The sequence below is a fragment of the Chlorocebus sabaeus genome, chromosome 11, assembly GCF_047675955.1.
Source record: "Chlorocebus sabaeus isolate Y175 chromosome 11, mChlSab1.0.hap1, whole genome shotgun sequence".
Taxonomy (NCBI): domain Eukaryota; kingdom Metazoa; phylum Chordata; class Mammalia; order Primates; family Cercopithecidae; genus Chlorocebus; species Chlorocebus sabaeus.
The window spans coordinates 11,987,903-12,006,462 of NC_132914.1; the positions used below are offsets into that span (position 1 = coordinate 11,987,903).

General features: G+C 35.8%; 1 long non-coding RNA gene across 1 annotated transcript in view; it reads left to right on the top strand.

Annotated features, from left to right (window-relative positions):
* The window catches only part of LOC140712836 (uncharacterized), a 225,397-nt gene continuing 206,837 nt past the window's right edge, over positions 1–18,560 (top strand). The window contains exon 1 of the long non-coding RNA XR_012094642.1: positions 1–44. This is a non-coding gene — a long non-coding RNA (uncharacterized lncRNA). The remainder of the gene's footprint in view (positions 45–18,560) is intronic.

Consider the following 18,560-nt stretch of genomic DNA (forward strand, 5'->3'; position numbering starts at 1 on the left):
CAGGTACCAGGGGAATCTATACCTGAAGCACTACTGGAGTCAAGGTATAAAACACCTGTGTTCTCTTATCTAATAAGTCTAAGAATTGAACTGCAAAGGATTTTAGTTTGCCAGAACTTGCCCTTCATATGTTAACGTAAAGGATGTTGGTACTAGTTAGACTGGTTCTTGCCAGTGTGAGGGTAGTAACTGATATACTATTTATGCCCACTTGTTCAACTGTATCTCTTTTGAAATACCTGAGTGATTTTAGAAATGAACCAAGAAATTAGTTGAAACTAAATAATATCTGAGGGAGAAATTATATACAACTTCAGCGATTATCTTAGTCTATTTGTGCTGCTATAACAGACTGTCACAAACTGGGTACTTTATAAAGAAGAGAAATTGATTTCTCACAGTTTGGGAGGATGGAAAGTTCAATATCAAGGTGCTAGCCTCTGGCAGAGGCCTTCTTGCTGCATCATCCCATGGCAGAAGGGCAAAGAGAGGGAGACAGAGACAGAGAGTAAACTCACACTTTTAAAAGAAACCAACTCAAGTGATAACAAACCCACTCCTGTGATAACAACATGGATCCATCCATGGGGGTGATGCCTTCATGACCTAACACCTATTAAAGGTTCCACATCCCAATACCTCCAGGCCTCCAACGAGGTGAACTTTGTGGGACACATTCAAATCATAGCATTTCACCCCTGGGCCCCCAAATTTATGTCCTTCACACATGCAAAATACATTTCCTCCATTCCAGTAGCCCCCACACTGTAACGCATTCCAGCCCCAACTTAGAAGTCCAAAGTCCAGAGTTTCACTCAAGTCAGATATGGATGGGACTCAAGGCACAATTCATCCTGAGGCAAATTCTCCAGCCATGAGACTGTGGAATCAAAACAAGTTACCTACTTCTAAAATTCAATGGTGGGACAGGCATATGAAAGACATTTCCATTCCTGGGGAAAATAGGCAAGAAAAGAGGGGCAATTGGGCTTAAGTAAGTCCGAAACCCAGCAGGGCAAACCGTATTAAATCCTAAGGGTTGAGAATAGTCTTTGACTCCATGTCCCACCTTCTAGACCCACTGGGTCAGGGATTGGGCCCCCAATTCCCCAGGCAGCCTCACCTCCACAGCTTTGCTTATCTCAGTTCACTCCTGAGCAGCTCTCACAGGTTGGAGTTTTGTGCCCGTAGCTCTCCCAGACAAGTGTTATGAGGCAGCACAGGGCAGTGAATGCTGAGGTCTGTCAGGCACCTCTCTAGAAGCCTTGCCCTTAAGGTCCTAACTTGCCTCCATGATCTCGGAAATGTCTTCCAGGTCATTCTCCCATTGTCTTATGAATAGAACTTGGCTTTCTTCTAGCCAGAAAAATCTTTTCAGCAAATGACCACTTGGCCAATTCCTTCTTATTCTCTCCCAAACATGCTTTTAAATTCTTTATATGGCCAGGCTGAGTTTTCCAAATTTTTCTATTAGTCTTCACTGTTCATTATAAATTCCATCTTTAAATCATTTCTCTCTCCTCACATTTTACTATATGTGCTTGAAAGAAGCCATGCAGCCCACTGAATGCTTTGCTGCTGAGATGTTTCTTCCATCAGATATCCTGGTTAACCGCTCTTCAATTACCTTCCATAAAGCCATAGGGCATGAACAGAATTCTGCCAAGTATTTTTGCCACTTCATAATAAGGATGGTCTTTACTCCAGTTTCCAGTAAGACATTTCTCTTTTCCACTTAAGACCTCGTCAGACTGGTGTTTACTCTACCAACGTTCTCATCAGAACCACAAAAGTAATCTCTAAGAAGTTTCGGACTTTCCCTACAGTTATCCTCTCCTTCTGAGCCCTCACTGAAATCGCTCTTAATGCAAAATTTATGGCAATCTAGGCTTTTTCTAGCCTGCTCCTCCCTTACTAATTTCTTGTCTTAGCCTGCTTTGTGCTGCTGTAACAAAATACCACAAACCAGGCAAATTATAAAGAAAAATTTATTTCTCAATTCTGGAGGCTGGGAAGTCCAATATAAAGGTGCCAGCATCTGGTAAGGGACTTCTTACTGTGTCATCTTATGGGAGAAGGGCAAAAAGAGAGAGAAAGAACGAGAATGGGGCTTAACTTGTCCTTTTATAAGGAATCTGCTCCTGTAATAACAAACCCACTACTCAATAATTGTATTAAGCCATTTAGAAGGTTTGTGCCTTCATGACCTAAACAATTCTTAAAGTTTTGACCTCCAAAAACTTCCACACTGGGGATCAAGCTTCCAACACATGAACTTTGAGGGACATATTCAAACCATAGCAGCCATGTATTTTATTAATTATAAAAAACAATAGTAACAACAGCAATAATAAAAGGTATCATTTCTAGAACTCTTACTATATGCCTGGCTCTGAGTAAAATGATTGACTTGCATTTGTGCATGTATTAACTTAAGAAAATGCATGACAACCAACAAACATATGAAAAGAAGCTCAACATCACTGATCACTCAAGAAAAATTAATCAAAACCACAATGAGATATCATCGCATACCAGTCAGAATGACTATTATTAAAAAGTAAAAAAATAAATGCCAGTGAAGTTGTGTAGAAAAAGAAGTGCTTATACACTCTTGGTGGGAGTGTAAAGTAGTTCAGCCATTGTGGAAGACAGTGTGGCAGTTCCTCAAAGACCTAAAGACAGAGCTACCACTCGACCCAGCAATCCCATTACTGGGTATATACCCAGAGGAATATAAATCATTCTATTATAAAGACACATACATGCAAGTGTTCATTTCAGTACTGTTCATAATAGCAAATACATGGAATCAACCCAAATGCCCATCAATGATAGACTAGTAAGGAAAATGTGGTACATATACACCAAGGAATACTATGCAGCCATAAAAAAGAATAAGATCATGTCCTTTTCAGGGATATGGATGGAGCTGGAGGCCATTATCTTTAGCAAACTGACACAAAAACTGAAAACCAAATATTTCATGTTCTCACTTATAAGTGGGAGCTAGATTATGAGAACACATTGACTCATAGAGGGGAACACCACACACTGGGGCCTCTTGGAGGGTGGAGGGTGGAAGGATAAAGAGGATCAGAAAAATAACTATTAGGCAGTAGGCTTAATTCCTGGGAGATAAAATAATCTGTACAACAACCCCCTGCAGCACAAGCTTACCTATGAAACAAACCTGCGTCTGTACCCCTGAACTTAAAACATGATTTGTGGGTGTGTCTGTGATGCTGTCTGAAAGAGATTAGCATTTAAATTGTTAGACTGAGAAAAGAAGATCATCCTCAACAATGCAGGTGGGCTTCCATTCATCTCTGGCCCCACTGCTGGGTCTGAGGACCATTCTTGGGATAGATGTAATTTAAAGCTGACATAGTGTTAAATGGTTGCATGAGAACCATGTGTTGGGTGCTTTGGATTCAGATCTTTGTCATCTCTCGGGGGAGCATAGTAGAGCTAGATATCAGAGTTCCCTTCTACTGATTTTTTAAAACATCAATCATGTTATACCTAGTGGACATGGCTCCTTCCACCTCCATCTGCTTCTGTTCATGGGAACCAAACTTCTGGTCTCTCTCTCTCTAAGGGTATGTGTTAGGGTGTGGGGGCAAGTGATTGCTTTCATTGATTTATTTCTTCTTATTTCATAGGCATAAGGAAGGGGGATCGAATAACTGTTGGCTCAAGGAGCCATATTTAAGAAAGCAAACATTTGTTTTCTAAGTGAATCATACCACTTGCATATAGTTAATTTTAGTTAATTTTTAAAAATTGAGGCAACTCATACGTATTATTGAAATCCAACTATTTTCAATGAATACCAAGGCACTGTAAAAGAAAATTCCAGTAATATAGGATAATATCTGCTTTACTTTTTCTCATCCTAACAAGTTTTGATAATTATAAATGAGATTTTGAAAATTCTGTTTTACTGTGAATCAAGAGTATAATTTCTACTCTGGACTAGGTGATAAACAAAAGCTTTATTAGCACTTATTTGGAAAATTCAGATAGGGCAAGATCTCTTTAAAATAAGATTGTCATCTGTTATTGAGCACTCAGCATGTGCAAAGCACAGTGTCAGGCATTTTTATACATTATGCTATTTAACTAGCATAACAAAACTTCGAAGTGGTGGCATTATAGTCATTTAGAAGACTAAAAAGTTTTCAGTCCTTTAATTAAACATGAGAGTTTTGTAATGGTTACAATGTGAAAGAATGAAGCTAAAAATTGTGTGCTGTTGTCATCTGAAATGCAACTGGACACTGTCACTAATTTTCTTATATATGTCCGTTCTTCCGTGATTTATTTTCTGTGTATATGAATGTAATATGGCCCAGAAAAGAACCATGGCTCTCTGTTTTTATCTAAATTTCCTTTCCTTTTCTTTATATATTTTGATAAATACATTTTTATTTAACTATTTAAAAATGAATCATCATTTTTCAGAAGCTAAAATACCCAGATGGGTACAAACATCTATGAGATGTTTTGAGATAGGGTCTTGCCCTGTCACCAAGGATGGAGTGCAGTGGCACAATCATGGCTCACTCCAGCCTCGACCTCTTGGATTCAAACAATCCTCTTACCTCAGCCTCCTGAGTAGCTAGGATTTTAGGTATACACTGCCATGCCCAGCTATTTTCTTCTATTTTTTGTAGAGACGGAGTCTTGCTATGTTGCCCAGACTGGTCTCAAAGTCCTGATCTCAAACAATCCTCCTGCCTCAACCTCCTAAAGTGCTGGGATTACAGGCATAAGCCACTATGTACAGCTTACTAAATGGATTTTTATATCAAATTTGGAGAGTATATTTCGTATGGTTTGCCTTAATATATAGACACATATTTTGCAACTATCCATATAACTGTTCATTGCAGTTGTTTATTTACTTATTAGTTTGATATTAAAACTTTCAGCCTTCTGTTATTTGTGTGTGTGTGTGTGTGTGTGTGTGTGTGTGAGAGATACTTATATCCCTATCTCTTTTTTTGTTGTTATAAATAGTTTATCATTGGATTTGGCTTTTTCATACAAATCCAGCTACAAATCACTTATGGGAGAGATTTAATGGAATTAAACCATTTGTAGTACTGATTAGTACATTTGTTCTTATGATTGGTATCTTATTTTTGTCTTTGCTTGTTTGTTTTGCTTTTGATTTATTTTCTTTCCTGACTTTTGCTGAGTTGACCAAGACTTCATACTGCCTTTTCTCTTCACTCCAGTGGTTAAAAAAATAAAATAGTTGTGACCCGTATTTCTAATCTACTAGTAGTTACCATTAAAGTGTTTATAAAGCTAATTAAATTCACAATTTTCAGTAAACAGAGCAAATTTAACAAGCTCAATTATAATACTCTTGCTCCAAGAAGACCCCATTTATTATAAAATTATTTTCTCCCAGAGCTCTTCCTAGCTCTCAGATTTTGTTGAAAACATCTAGAATTTACTTCCAAAGTATTGCTAATGATTCTTTACATTATTAGTCATATAATTCATTTACTTATATTTTTAAATAAAATTCAAAACCACGGAAATAAAACTTGTTTAAACAAGTAAAAGTTTTCTGGTTTGAGTGCTCACTCAGCAATGCTGCTTATTAGCCATGCTGTGCCTTTTATTGATTGTTTTATCTTGACTTGGCTCTATTTTTTTCAGGAAAGATGCAAGTGTAGTGGTATTCCTGAGCCATGTAAGGGGAGATGAGTGGGAAGTCACAGACATTAATGGTGAATAAATGACCCTTATAACTATCTGAAAGTTTACTTTTACTTTATTTCTTTGGTTATTTATTTTATGCATTCATCAAGGAGTATAGAAACTCCACCTACACAGGGACCTGGTCTGACCTGTGTCTTGTGAGGCTGCCAGCAACTGTAACAGATCCCAACACTTTGCTCAGTAAATATTTGTTTCCACAGCTCTAGCTCCATAGATACTGATTTCATTTGTCTCTAACTGAACCTGGAAATCTGCATTTTTTATAAATAGCTCAAGTGATTCTGATGTAGATGTACTACAGAAAATAGTTTTGACGGATGTTGTAATAAATAGTTAATGTTGGCAGTTATTCCACAGGTGCTAAAGAAATGATTCAATTTCTTTAGTGAATACTATTGGATACATTAACATATGTACGACAGTCTTGTTTTTGTTATTAAAATAATCCGTAGCCCTTCATGTCTACAACATCTGTTAAAAACACTGACAGTGTATACAAACCTATTGTGATATTATAATGCTTCTGCCCATTGCTCTCAATGATTTTTGCTTAAGTAGAATATTACATTGAATTCAGTACATTTTTTTCTTTGTGACATCTCCAAAATCAATCTGTATCATAAAATTAATAACAGTTTATAATCTCTTTTGGCCAAATGAGTTATTACTTGGAAGCGTACAAAAATTAGGAATGCCAGCTTCAAAATTTGTGCAGCAATTGTCAGTCAGTGGCTTTGACAGAAAGTCTCAAGGACAATTGTAGAGGACTCTGTCAGACCCTCAGAACCAAATAGATGTGGGGAGTAGTGAATCAGATATGTTTGTCAATATCAAAAAAAAAAAAGGAGGTCAAAGAAAGGCTGTCTACACAATTGTAGCACGTACTTAAGATACCAATTGTAAGAGTTAAAGAAAGAGAAAGAAACATGAAATTCAGCTTAACAGTCAAAGTCAGGTTTATTTTAGAGAAATAAACCTGAGAGGAGCTTCTGGCCAATTTTGGTCAGGAGTGCTCTCTCACAGACTAAGAGTATACATTGGTTTTAGAGTAAGGGGGCTTATCACAAGCTTGAAATGTTTCTGTGTAGGGGAGAAGTTTATGGTGGAGTCGGACTGTCTCTGGGTGGAGGTGAGATTATCTCAGGTCTGGCATGCCTCTGGTAGGGGAGGGGTTTGGAATTTTTTTGGTCAGAGATATTATTTGTGGTTTATGGTCATGCTAACCTTAGCCAGTAGGCTGATGACCTTTGGATTTAGGCAGTTTTTGATCAAGGTGAACTTAAAATGACAGTACTTGTCCACGATGATGATACTCCTGCTCTGTCACCAGCAATAATAGGTTTTAAAAAATATTGCATTACAGACACATTTAAAGGAAATTTTACTATTAGGAAATGTATTCACTGACAGGCAAACAGGATTTCTCTTCTTGACTGAGAATACGTGCTCCAGCTATCAATACCGTTCATTGTGGACACTCCTCGTCACCACAGTATTTCTCTAAGTTTACCAAGCACATGAGGAAACATATGTCATTTATAGGACTCACTCAAAAACAAATCCACCTCCATATCACCTTCAGCCCCAGAAAGCAGACATAAAAAGAGGCACAAATTTTCTTATTAAAATTATATTCTCATGAATACTAAATTTAGAAAAATAAGCTATCACTATAGAAGGAAAATAATTTTAATAAATTAAGAACATTGTTTTAAAGCACATGGTCTATGATTCACATTATATGACTCTGTGCAAACAACCCCAGGTACCAGCCCAGAGCCTGGTAGACCCGCTGGGTGGTTAGCTCCAGAAGAGCGATAACAATCACTACAGCTCAGCTTTCAGGAAGCCACATCCCTAGGAAAAGGGGAAAGTACTATGTCAAGGGAACACCCCATGGGCAAAAGAATCTGAACAGCAGCCTTGAGTCCTAGACTTTCCTTTTGACATAGTCTACCCAAATGAGAAAGAACTAGAAAAACAATTCTAGTAATATGACAAAACAAGGTTCTTTAACACCCCCAAATAATCACACTAGTTCACCAGCAATGGATCCAAACAAAAAAGAAATCCATGATTTACCTGCAAAAGAATTCAAAAGGTCAGTTATTAACCTAATCAAGAAGCCATCAGAGAAAGGTGAAGTTCAATTTAAGGAAATCAAAAAATAATACAAGAAATGAGAAGAGACATCTTCAGTGAAATAGATAGCATAAATAAAAAACAATCAAAACTTCGAGAAACAATGGATGCACTTTGAGAAATGCAAAATACTGTGGAAAATCTCAGCAATAGAATCGAACAGGCAAAAGAGAAAACCTCAACCTCAAAGATAAAGTTTGTAAATTAACCCAGTCCAACAAAGACAAAGAAAAAATGAACAAAGACTCCAAAGAGTTTGGGATTTCATTAAATGACCAAACCTAAGAATAATTGGTGTTCCTGAGGAGGAAGATAAATCTAAAAGTTTGGAAAACATATTTGGGGGAATAAATGAAGAAAACTCCACTGGCCTTGCTAGAGATCTAGACATCCAAATACAAGAAGCTCAAAGAATACCTGGGAAATTCATCATAAAAAGATGATTGCCTAGCACATTGTTATCTAAAGTTAACACAAAGAAAAGAGTCTTAAGAGCCACGAGGGAAAAGCACCAGGTAACCTATAAAGGAAAACCTGTCAGATTAACAACAGATTTCTCAGCAGAAACCTTACAAGCTAGAAGGGCTTGTAAGCCCTGAAGATAGGGCCCTAGCTTCAGTCTCCTTAAACAAAACAATTGTCAGCGAAGAATTTTGTACTCGGCAAAACTAACCTTCATAAATGAAGGAAAGATACTGTCTTTTTCAGACAAACAAATGCTGAGTGAGTCACCACTACTAAGCCAGCACTACAAGAACTGATAAAAGGAGCTCTAAATCTTGAAACAAATCCTGGACACATCAAAACAGAACCTCTTTAAAGCATACATTTTACAGGATATATAAAACAAAAATATGATTAAAAAAACAATTAGCATGATAAATGAAATAGTTCCTCACATCTCAAAAGTAATATTGAATGTAAATGGTCTAAATGTTCCACTTAAAAGATGCAGAATGGCAGAATGGATAGGAATTCACCAACCAATTATCTGCTACCTTCAAGAGACACATCTAACACATAAGGACTCACATAAACTTAAGGTAAAGAGGTGGAAGAAGACATTCCATGCAAATGGATGCCAAAAGCAAGCAGGAGTAGCTATTCTTATATCAAACAAAACAAACTTTAAAGCAACAGCAGTTTAAAAAGACAAAGAGGGACATTATATATGATAAAAGGCCTTGCCCAACAGGAAAATATCACAATCCTAAATATGTATGCACCTAACTAACTCTGGAGCTCCCAAATTTAAAAAACAAGTACTAGTAGAGACAGCAACACAATAATAGTGGGGAACTTCAATACTGTACTGAGGGCACTAGACAAGTCATCAAAACAGAAAGTCTCAATGTATTTAAAAGAAAGTCACAGAAAGAAACAATGGATTTAAACTGTACCCTGGAACAAATAGACTTAACAGATGTTTACAGAACATTCTACCCAGCAACCACAGAGTATACGTTCTATTCAACAGTGCATGGAAATTTCTCCAAGATAGACCATATGATAGTCCACAAAACAAGTCTCAATAAATTTAAGAAAATTGAAATTATATCAATTACTCTCTGAGACTAGAGTGGAATAAAACTGGAAATCAACTCCAAAGGGAAACTTCAAAACCATGCAAATATGTGGAAATTAAATAACCTGCTCCAGAATGATCATTTGGGTCAACAATGAAATCAAGATGTAAATTAAAAAATTCTTCAAAATGAATGACAATAATGATGCAACCTATCAAAACTTCTGAGATACAGCAAAGGTGGTGCTAAGAGGAAAGTTCATAGTCCTGAATGCCTACATCGAAAAGTCTGGAAAACTTAACAATCCAAGGTCACACCACAAGGAACTAGAGAAACAAGAACAAACCAAATCCAAACCCAACAGAAAAAAGGAAATAACCAAGATCAGAGCAGATCTAAATCAAATTGAAACAAGAAAAAAAGAGAAAAGAAACAAAAAGCTGGTTCTTTGAAAAGATAAATAAAATTGATAGACCATTCACAAGATTAATCAAGACGAGAGAAAATCCAAATAACCTCAGTAAGAAACAATACAAGAAATATTACAACTGACACACAGAAATACAAAAGATCATTTAGGGCTACTATAACACCTTTATGCACATAAACTAGGAAACTTAGAGGAGATGAATAAATTCCTGGAAACATACAACCCTCCTAGCTTAAATCAGGAAAAATTCGATACCCTGAACAGATCAATAACAAGAAGCAAGATTGAAATGGTAATTTAAAAATTACCAACAACAAAAAAAGTGCAGGACCAGACAGATTCACAGCAGAATTCTACCAGACATTCAAAGAAGAATTGGTACCAATTCTATTAATATTAATCTATAATATAGAGAAAGAGGGAATTCTCCCTAAATCATTCTCTGAAGCCAGTATCATCCTAATACCAGGAAAGGATATAACCACAAATGAAAACATAGATGTTAAAATCCTTAACAAAATACTAGCTAACTAAATCCAACAACATATCAAACATAATCCACCATGATCAAGTGGTTTCATACCAGGGATGCAGGTATGATTTAATTTACACAAGTCAATATGTAATACACCACACAAACAGAATTAAAAACAAAATCAAAAGGTCATCTTGATAGATACAGAAAAGGCATTTGACAAAATCACTTTATGATTATAACTCAGAAGAATCAGCATACAAGGATCCCACCTCAATGTAATAAAAGCCATCTATGACAAACCCACAACCAGGTTAATACTGAGATCCGGCCACTGCACTCCAACCTGGGCGGCAGAGCGAGACTCCGTCTCAAAAAATAAATAAATAAATAAATAAATAAATAAAAATACTGAATGGGGAAAAGTTGAAAACATTCCCTCTGAGAACTGGAACAAGACAAGGATGCCCACTTTCACCACTTCTGTTCAATATAGTACTGGAAGTTTTAGCCAGAGCAATCAGACAAGAGAAAGAAATAAAGGGCATCCAGATTGGTAAAGAACAGCACAAATTGTTGCTATTTGCGGATGATATGATTGTGTACCTAGAAAACCCTAAAGACTCCTCTAAAAAGCTCCTAGATCTCATAAATGAATTCATCAAAGTTTCAGGATACAAAATTAATGTATGCAAATCAGTAGCCTTCCTATACCCCAACAGCAACCAACCTGACAATCAAATCAAGAACTCAACTCCTTTTACGATACCTGCAAATATATATAGGAATATACCTAACCAAGGAGATAAAAGACCTCCACAAGGAAAACTACAAAACACTGCTGAAGGAAATCATAGATGATACAAACAAATGGAAACATACCCCATGCTCATGGACGGGTAGAATCAATATTGTGAAAATGATCATAGTACCAAAAGCAATCTACAAATTCAATGCAATTCCCATCATAATACCACCATCATTCTTTGCAGAACTAGAAAAAAAAATCCTAAAATTCATATGGAACCCAAAAAAAGCCTGCATAGCCAAAGCAAGACTAAACAAAAAGAACAAATGTGGAGGCATCACACTACCTGATTTCAAATTGTACTATAAGGCCATAGTCACCAAAACAGCATGGTACTGGTATAAAAATAGACACATAGACCAATGGAACAGAATAGAGAACCCAGAAATAAACCGAAATACTTGCAGAATGGTCTTCAACAAAGCAAGCAAAAACAAGTAGTGGGGAAAGGAAACCCTATTCGACGAATTGTGCTGGGATAATTGGCAAACCACATGTAGAATAATGAAACTGGATCCTCACCTCTCACCTTATACAAAAACCAACCAAAGATGGATAAGGACTTAAATCTAAGACTTGAAACTATAAAAATTCTAGAAGATAATCTTGGAAAAACCCTTCTAGACATTGGCTTAGGCAAGAATTTCATGGCCAAGAACCTAAAAGAAAATGCAATAAAAACAAAGATAAATAGCTGGGACTTAATTAAACTAAAGAGCTTTTGCATAACAAAAGGAACAGTCAGCAGAATAAACTTAAAATCCACAGAGTGTGAGAAAATCTTTACAATCTATACATCTGACAAAGGACTAATATCCAGAATCTACAATGAACTCAAACAAACTAGCAAGAAAAAAAACAAACTATCCCATAAAAAGTGAGCTAAGGACATGAATAGACAATTCTCAATAAAAGATATACAAATGGCCAACAAACAGGAAAAAATGCTCAACATCACTAATGATCAGGAAAATGCAAATCAATGCAATACCACCTTAATCCCGCAGGAATGACCATAATCACCAAGAATGGCCAAAATGACCAAAAATCAAAAACAATAGATATTGGTGTGGATGCAGTGAAAATGGAACACTTCTATACTGCTGGTGGGAATGTAAACTAGTACAGCCACTATGGAAGACAGTGTGGAGATTCCTTAAAGAACTAAAAGTAAACTACCATTTGATCTAGCGATCACACTGTTGTGTATCTACCCAGATGAAAATAAATCATTATACAAAAAGATACTTGCACATGTATGTTTACAGAAGCACAGTTTGCAATTACAAAAATGTGGAACCAAAAACAAAAAAAAAAATGTGGAACCAACACAAATGCCCATCAATCAACAAGTGGATAAAGAGACTGTGATATATATCTGTATATATATCACATATATCTGTATATATACACACGTATATATGTACATGTGTATATATATCACGTGTGTGTGTATATACACATATATATCACATATGTGTGTGTGTGTGTATATATATACACACACACACACTACTGATACTACTGGAATACTACTCAGTCATAAAAGGAATGAATTAATGACATTTGCAGCAAACTGAGTGGGATTGGAGACTATTATTCTAAGTGAAGTAACTCAGGAATGGAAAACCAAACATTGGATGTTCTTTCTTATAATTGGGACCTAAGTTATGAGGATGCAAATGCATAAGAATTACACAATGGACTTTGGGGACTCAGGAGGAAAGGGTGGGAAGGGGGTGAGGGATAAAAGCCTACAAATTGGGTTCAGTGTATACGGCTCAGGTGATGGGTGTACCCAAAATCTCACGAATCAGCACTAAAGAACTTACTCATGTAACCAAACGCCACCTGTCCCCCCAAAACCTATGGAAATAAAAAATATAAAATATAAAGAAAATAAAGTACATGATCTAAATGGCAGAATGAACTAGTAAATATTGAATTAGAGGTATAGATAATGTTAAAGTATTTTCTCAGAATACAACACAAAAGAACAAAGAGAAAATAAGTGTAAAAGAAAATTTTAGAGACTATAAATTCAAAAGTTTTGATAAGTATCTAATATGTTAGATACTTACCTAACATATGGGATACAAAATAAGAAATTTATGGGACCTAATATGGGATACAAAATAAAAAAAAATAAAGATTGTAAGCAATAAATCATCAATAAAATAATAGAAAAATTTTCAAATGTGAAAGTGACTAAGAGAAAATAATGTTAAAAACACTGCTAAAAGATTCTGGAGAGATTTCTGAATAGAAATATAAAGAGAAAATTTTTAAAATCCTTAAAATACAAAATAGGAAGAAAAAAATAAAAATTGCCAATGGAAACATGAACATCATACTGACCTTGACTTCTCATCTGAAATTTTGGAAGTTAAAAAGCAATAAAATAACTTTTTTTCAAATTCCTAAGGGATAACTTCTTAAAGTAAGATTTCTACCATTTAATTGTGAAGGCAAATAAAGACACTTTACACTGGCAATGATTTTTGAAAGAATTTCTCCTCTAATGCGAACACAAAAAGACCAGGAAAATAGTAGAAAGGAAGAAAGGCAACATAGATAATAATTGTCAACAATTACTAACAAAATAGCTCTAAAACTTAAATAAATCAGAAATAATTCCTAATACTGTGAAAATATTTTTTTAGCCTAGAAATAAACTTCTAGCTTGATCAAACATGAGTGGGAAGTGACATGGTGCAGTAAAAGAGAAGAGACAGCAGGCAAAGAGATTTGTAGTGTATCTACAGGGAAACTTGATAGATATTGACTAGTTACCAATATTAATAGAAAAATATAAAAACCTAGACAAGTGGTTCATAAAAATTAACATTGTTTCTATCTCTTGCCATGGGAAAATAAATTCAGTAGTTAAACATGAATGAATTAAATATTCATTTCAACTAAAATGGAATAACAACAACAGAAGAAACCTAACGGAAATGAAGCAGGAAATCTATTACCCAGGAGTAGAAAAGTTTATTCAGTTATATAATCAATAAGTTTAAAATGCATTTGGTTAAATTGTATGCAAAGACATAATAGTATATTTACATATGCTCAGATATATATCATGTGTTATGTTAGGAAAAACAAAATGTCCTGAATTAATGGCTTTATAAGTTTTTATTGACAAGACTGCCCTCTGCTGAAGTTCTTAAATACTGTACATTGCCTCTCGGTAGGCACAAAAAAAGGTTTCAGTTTAAGATTCTGCACCTATTCTTGATATAAACCCCTAAAAAATCAATTAATTAAGGGTAATTCTTTAACATGATAAAGGAGATAAATCAACAAATTTCTAGTATTTCAAATGAAAAAGCTAAAAACCTGGATTGTCACAAATAAGTAAAGGTTGAAAACTCGGGAGTCTTAACAAGCCAATATTGTGCCCCGCTACAAATTGTTCTGTACTTTCCCTTGACCTTCATCCTTGGCAGGAAGCTCATATGATTCCTCTTCTAGTGCTCTTTATAGTTCATGTAGTGATAGAGTTTCTGATATTTATTCTGTTATGGTACATTGACAACTTCTATTCCTTCCCATTATTTTAACATGTTGGGAAAAGTGCCTGAGTTAAATGATACTTTTACAATGGGCATAGAAACATCAGTATTAAAAAAGAAACCTGCACATTGAAGTTGCTGACTTCAAGTAGAAAAAGAAAATTTGGATTTCAGCTAGCTCTTTGTCTGACTTAAAATGATATAAAATGATGAGAATCTATCCAGGTGAATTTCTTCAGTGGCACAGAGCCTGTTCATGAGCATCTCTAGGAAAGATTGACAACCCTCATGTTCCTCAAGGGACTGAGGAACATTTCTTCAGAGTCTGATTATGTTCAATTCCAATGGTCTGGTCACTGTACTTTAGTTAATTAATGCTTAGGTTGATTTTATTTTCAACATTAATCAATAATGTTGATTTTATTTTCTAACTTCCTGGCTCACACTTTCACTCTAACTCATATTGAACTAGCAATGAACTGAAACAGATTTTGCTTAAACTGCTACTAGTGTAATTTTTAAATCTAATACAAAATTTCAGACGCGGTTGATCATAGTTTTGAACTGAGAACTTTCAAATCTTGATTTTGATATCTACCAAATTTAATAGAACTTTCAACTTTATGTCCTCAAATTGATAAATTCATTCTCTATTTTCAAAATTAGTTAGGTGTCTAATTTAATTTTGGCAAGTCTTAATGAAATTGTCATAAACCTTAGTGATTATAATTTTTTTTGCTAAGGTGCCAAATCACTTATTTAATAAATAATTCTAAAATATTATATGAATCACAGCCATTTATTTATTTAAACATTTATGCTTTATGCTTTCATTTATCACCTAGTATATATTAAGAATTGTACATGCTGCTAACGGATAAAATTGATGTATCTTCTGTGTTCAATGACTCAGTCTAGTGGTGGAAAAAAATGACCCACATTCACAATGTGATGTATTCTGTACCAGATACTTTTATCTAGTGTCATTAAATCATCATCAAAAATTTATCTATGCTAATTTTATGCTTTTTATAAATCTGAAGTGTCAACTGTGTGGATGATTTCTTCCTCTTACAAAAGATTTCATGTTGCGTAAAATGTAACATATTCACATTTTATCTCCTGAATTTGAAAACTATGTCAGATTTATATAACGGAGTATTCTTGTTCTTAGGAAATACTCACTGAGATGTTAAAAGCTAAAGGCATGCTACATGCAGCTTACACTCAAATAGATTAGAAAGATAGAATACAAGTGTATGTGTGAGAGAGAGACAGGAAAAGAGAGAAAGCGAAATTTAAAAAGCAAATGTGCCAAATTGTTAAAAATTTGAGTAAAGTGTAAAAATTGAGAGTTCTTTGACTATTATTGCAAATTTTCTGCAAGTTTAAAATTATTTCAAGATTTAAAATTTAAAATTCCTAATGCCTGAGCAACACCCCATTCCAATTATATCAGAACCTCTGGGGATAAATCCAGGCATAAGAATTTTTTTAGACTTCCAAGGTAATTCTAATGTGAAGTTCAGTTTAAAAAGCAGAATACTAAAAATCCCCAGAAGCATCAAGAATAATTGTCTTCCCTGTGATATCACAGCTCTACATTACTATTCTACCTCCAAATAGTATTGTCCTGTGACAGAAAAGAGGCTCCCAAACAGGCAGAACATCCATTTTATTGCAACCAATCCTCCAGGTTTAGAAAGTTCAAATTTATGGAATTTGACAAAATAGCCTCTGCTTGTTTCATATATGTGTGCTGCTCTCTTATTGAGAGAAGTTCAACACTGTTTCTTGCAGAAGAAATATGTGAAAATTTGTGCTTTGCAGTTAGCACTTTTTTCCCACCAGGATCATTTTGGTTCCAAATCAAAGAAGTCCAACTAAAATCAGTTTAAGTGAAAAAGAAAAATTGATAATGGAAATAACTTGGACTTCAAATATGACAAGATCCAGTGACTCCAACATGTTATCAAAAAGCTTTGATCAGGCTCTCAATTCTTTCCATCCAGCTGCCATGTGACTGCCGGCAACCCCATATTTCATTGCCTCATCTTAGCAATTTATTCGTACAGCAAACACTTGATGATACTGACTAGACCTGCCTTAATCACATGGCATTCCTCAACCATCGCTATGGCAAAAGCTGGCTGCTATGATGGGCACACACTGAATCACATGCCAATCCCATGGCCTGGGGTTTGGGCAACTATTATCAGAAGCTCTAATGAGACCACAAGGACTGAAGTAGTTTCCCCAAGAAAGGGATGCTGGGCAGACTGTCCAATAAACCAACACCTCTCCTATGGCTTCAGCACTGATCATCATCCCCCTACACTCTTTCCTTTTCCTCTTTTTATGTTACTTTGTTCAATTATGGTTCAGGCAGGGGTTCTAAAAGCTTGTCCTTATGCTCTCATCTCTCCTGGAACTTCCTTGCCTCAAATATTTCTGACTGTCAGATCACATCTACAGGTACCCCATCACCCAAGATGCTACTGATCTAAGAACATGAATATATTTGAAGTTTTATGGGTTTTCCTACTTCTTTATTATACACCTTGGATTTTAAGGTTGTTTTTCTCTACACACTGCAAATGATCTCCTCTTGATAGAGAATATTGGTAGTGGAATGAACTGGGAAGACCCACATCCCTTCATTTATTAAAAGAAATTTTAAAAATATCTTTCTGGTTTATCAGAGGCAATAACCACCAACAACAAATTACCTCCTGCATATCAGATACAATACTATCTGCCAGGCTGAGGAAATAGGTATGTTTTCCTTATCAAAAGAGTTGTTTCTTTGAGTTTCTTGCAAGAGTTGTTGTTTTGGAAGGGGCAAGGTATTAACAGGAGGTGATTTGGTTATTTGTTGCTGTGCAACAAACTACCCCAAATTTAGTGACTTAAAATGATAAACATCTGTTACTTCACCATTTGCGTGGGTTAAGCATTCAGAAGCAGCTTAGCTGGGAGGCCCTGACTTACGGTCTCTCATGAAATTGTAGTGGAGCTGTCAGCTAGTGCTACAGTGACCTCAAGGCTCAGCAGGGGGAGATATATTCCCATGCTCATTCATAGGACTCAGTTCCTCACCGTGTAGACATCTTCATAGGCTAAGTGTCCTCACAACATGGTAACTGGGTTCACTCTCCCCAAGCTTCCCTGTGACATGGCAACTGGATCCCCCACAGCAAGCTGTGATTCAAGAGAGGGCAAAAGAGTGCACCCACAATGGAAATCACAGTCTTTTTGTCACCTAATATCAGAGATGACATCTCATCACTTCGGCCATATTCTATGCAGTTGAAGTAAGTCCAACCCATCATTCAGGGCCCCAGTAATGAAGCTCCTCTGCTTGAGAAGAAGAGTACCAAATAATTTGTAGTCATATCTTTAAAATCATTACAGGAGCACTGGCTCTCCTCATGAGAAATTATGTTATGTGTCTGATAAAAATTAATACTTGCCTTGGTAGCATTATTTGCATACTAGATTTTTTTAAAGTGAGGATTTAGCTACAGTGAACCTTGAAATGGGTACTGAATGCCATGTGGTACTCACATTCATGGGACTGGGCCTATCTCTCCACCTTTGGATTGGCAGCTGCTACCTGGAAGAGCTTCCTGTGCTAGCAGCTTAAGCTGGAGGGGCTCCAGTGCACAAATCATAACAAGAGCCTGAGTGTAGAACTAATGTCTATGAGGAGAGATGGGTTTTCCCAAGGGGAAAGAGTGAAGAACACATGATGAAGGGAAATGTGGATTAAGTCCATGACATTAAGGGGAAAAAATGCAAAGTGTTCTTTTAGGACAACTCCTTTTCAAAGACCTAAGACTTCCCACTACATTAAAGTTATCATCTTTATACTTCCCATGTATATCACTGTCCTTTAGAAAGACTCTCTGATTTA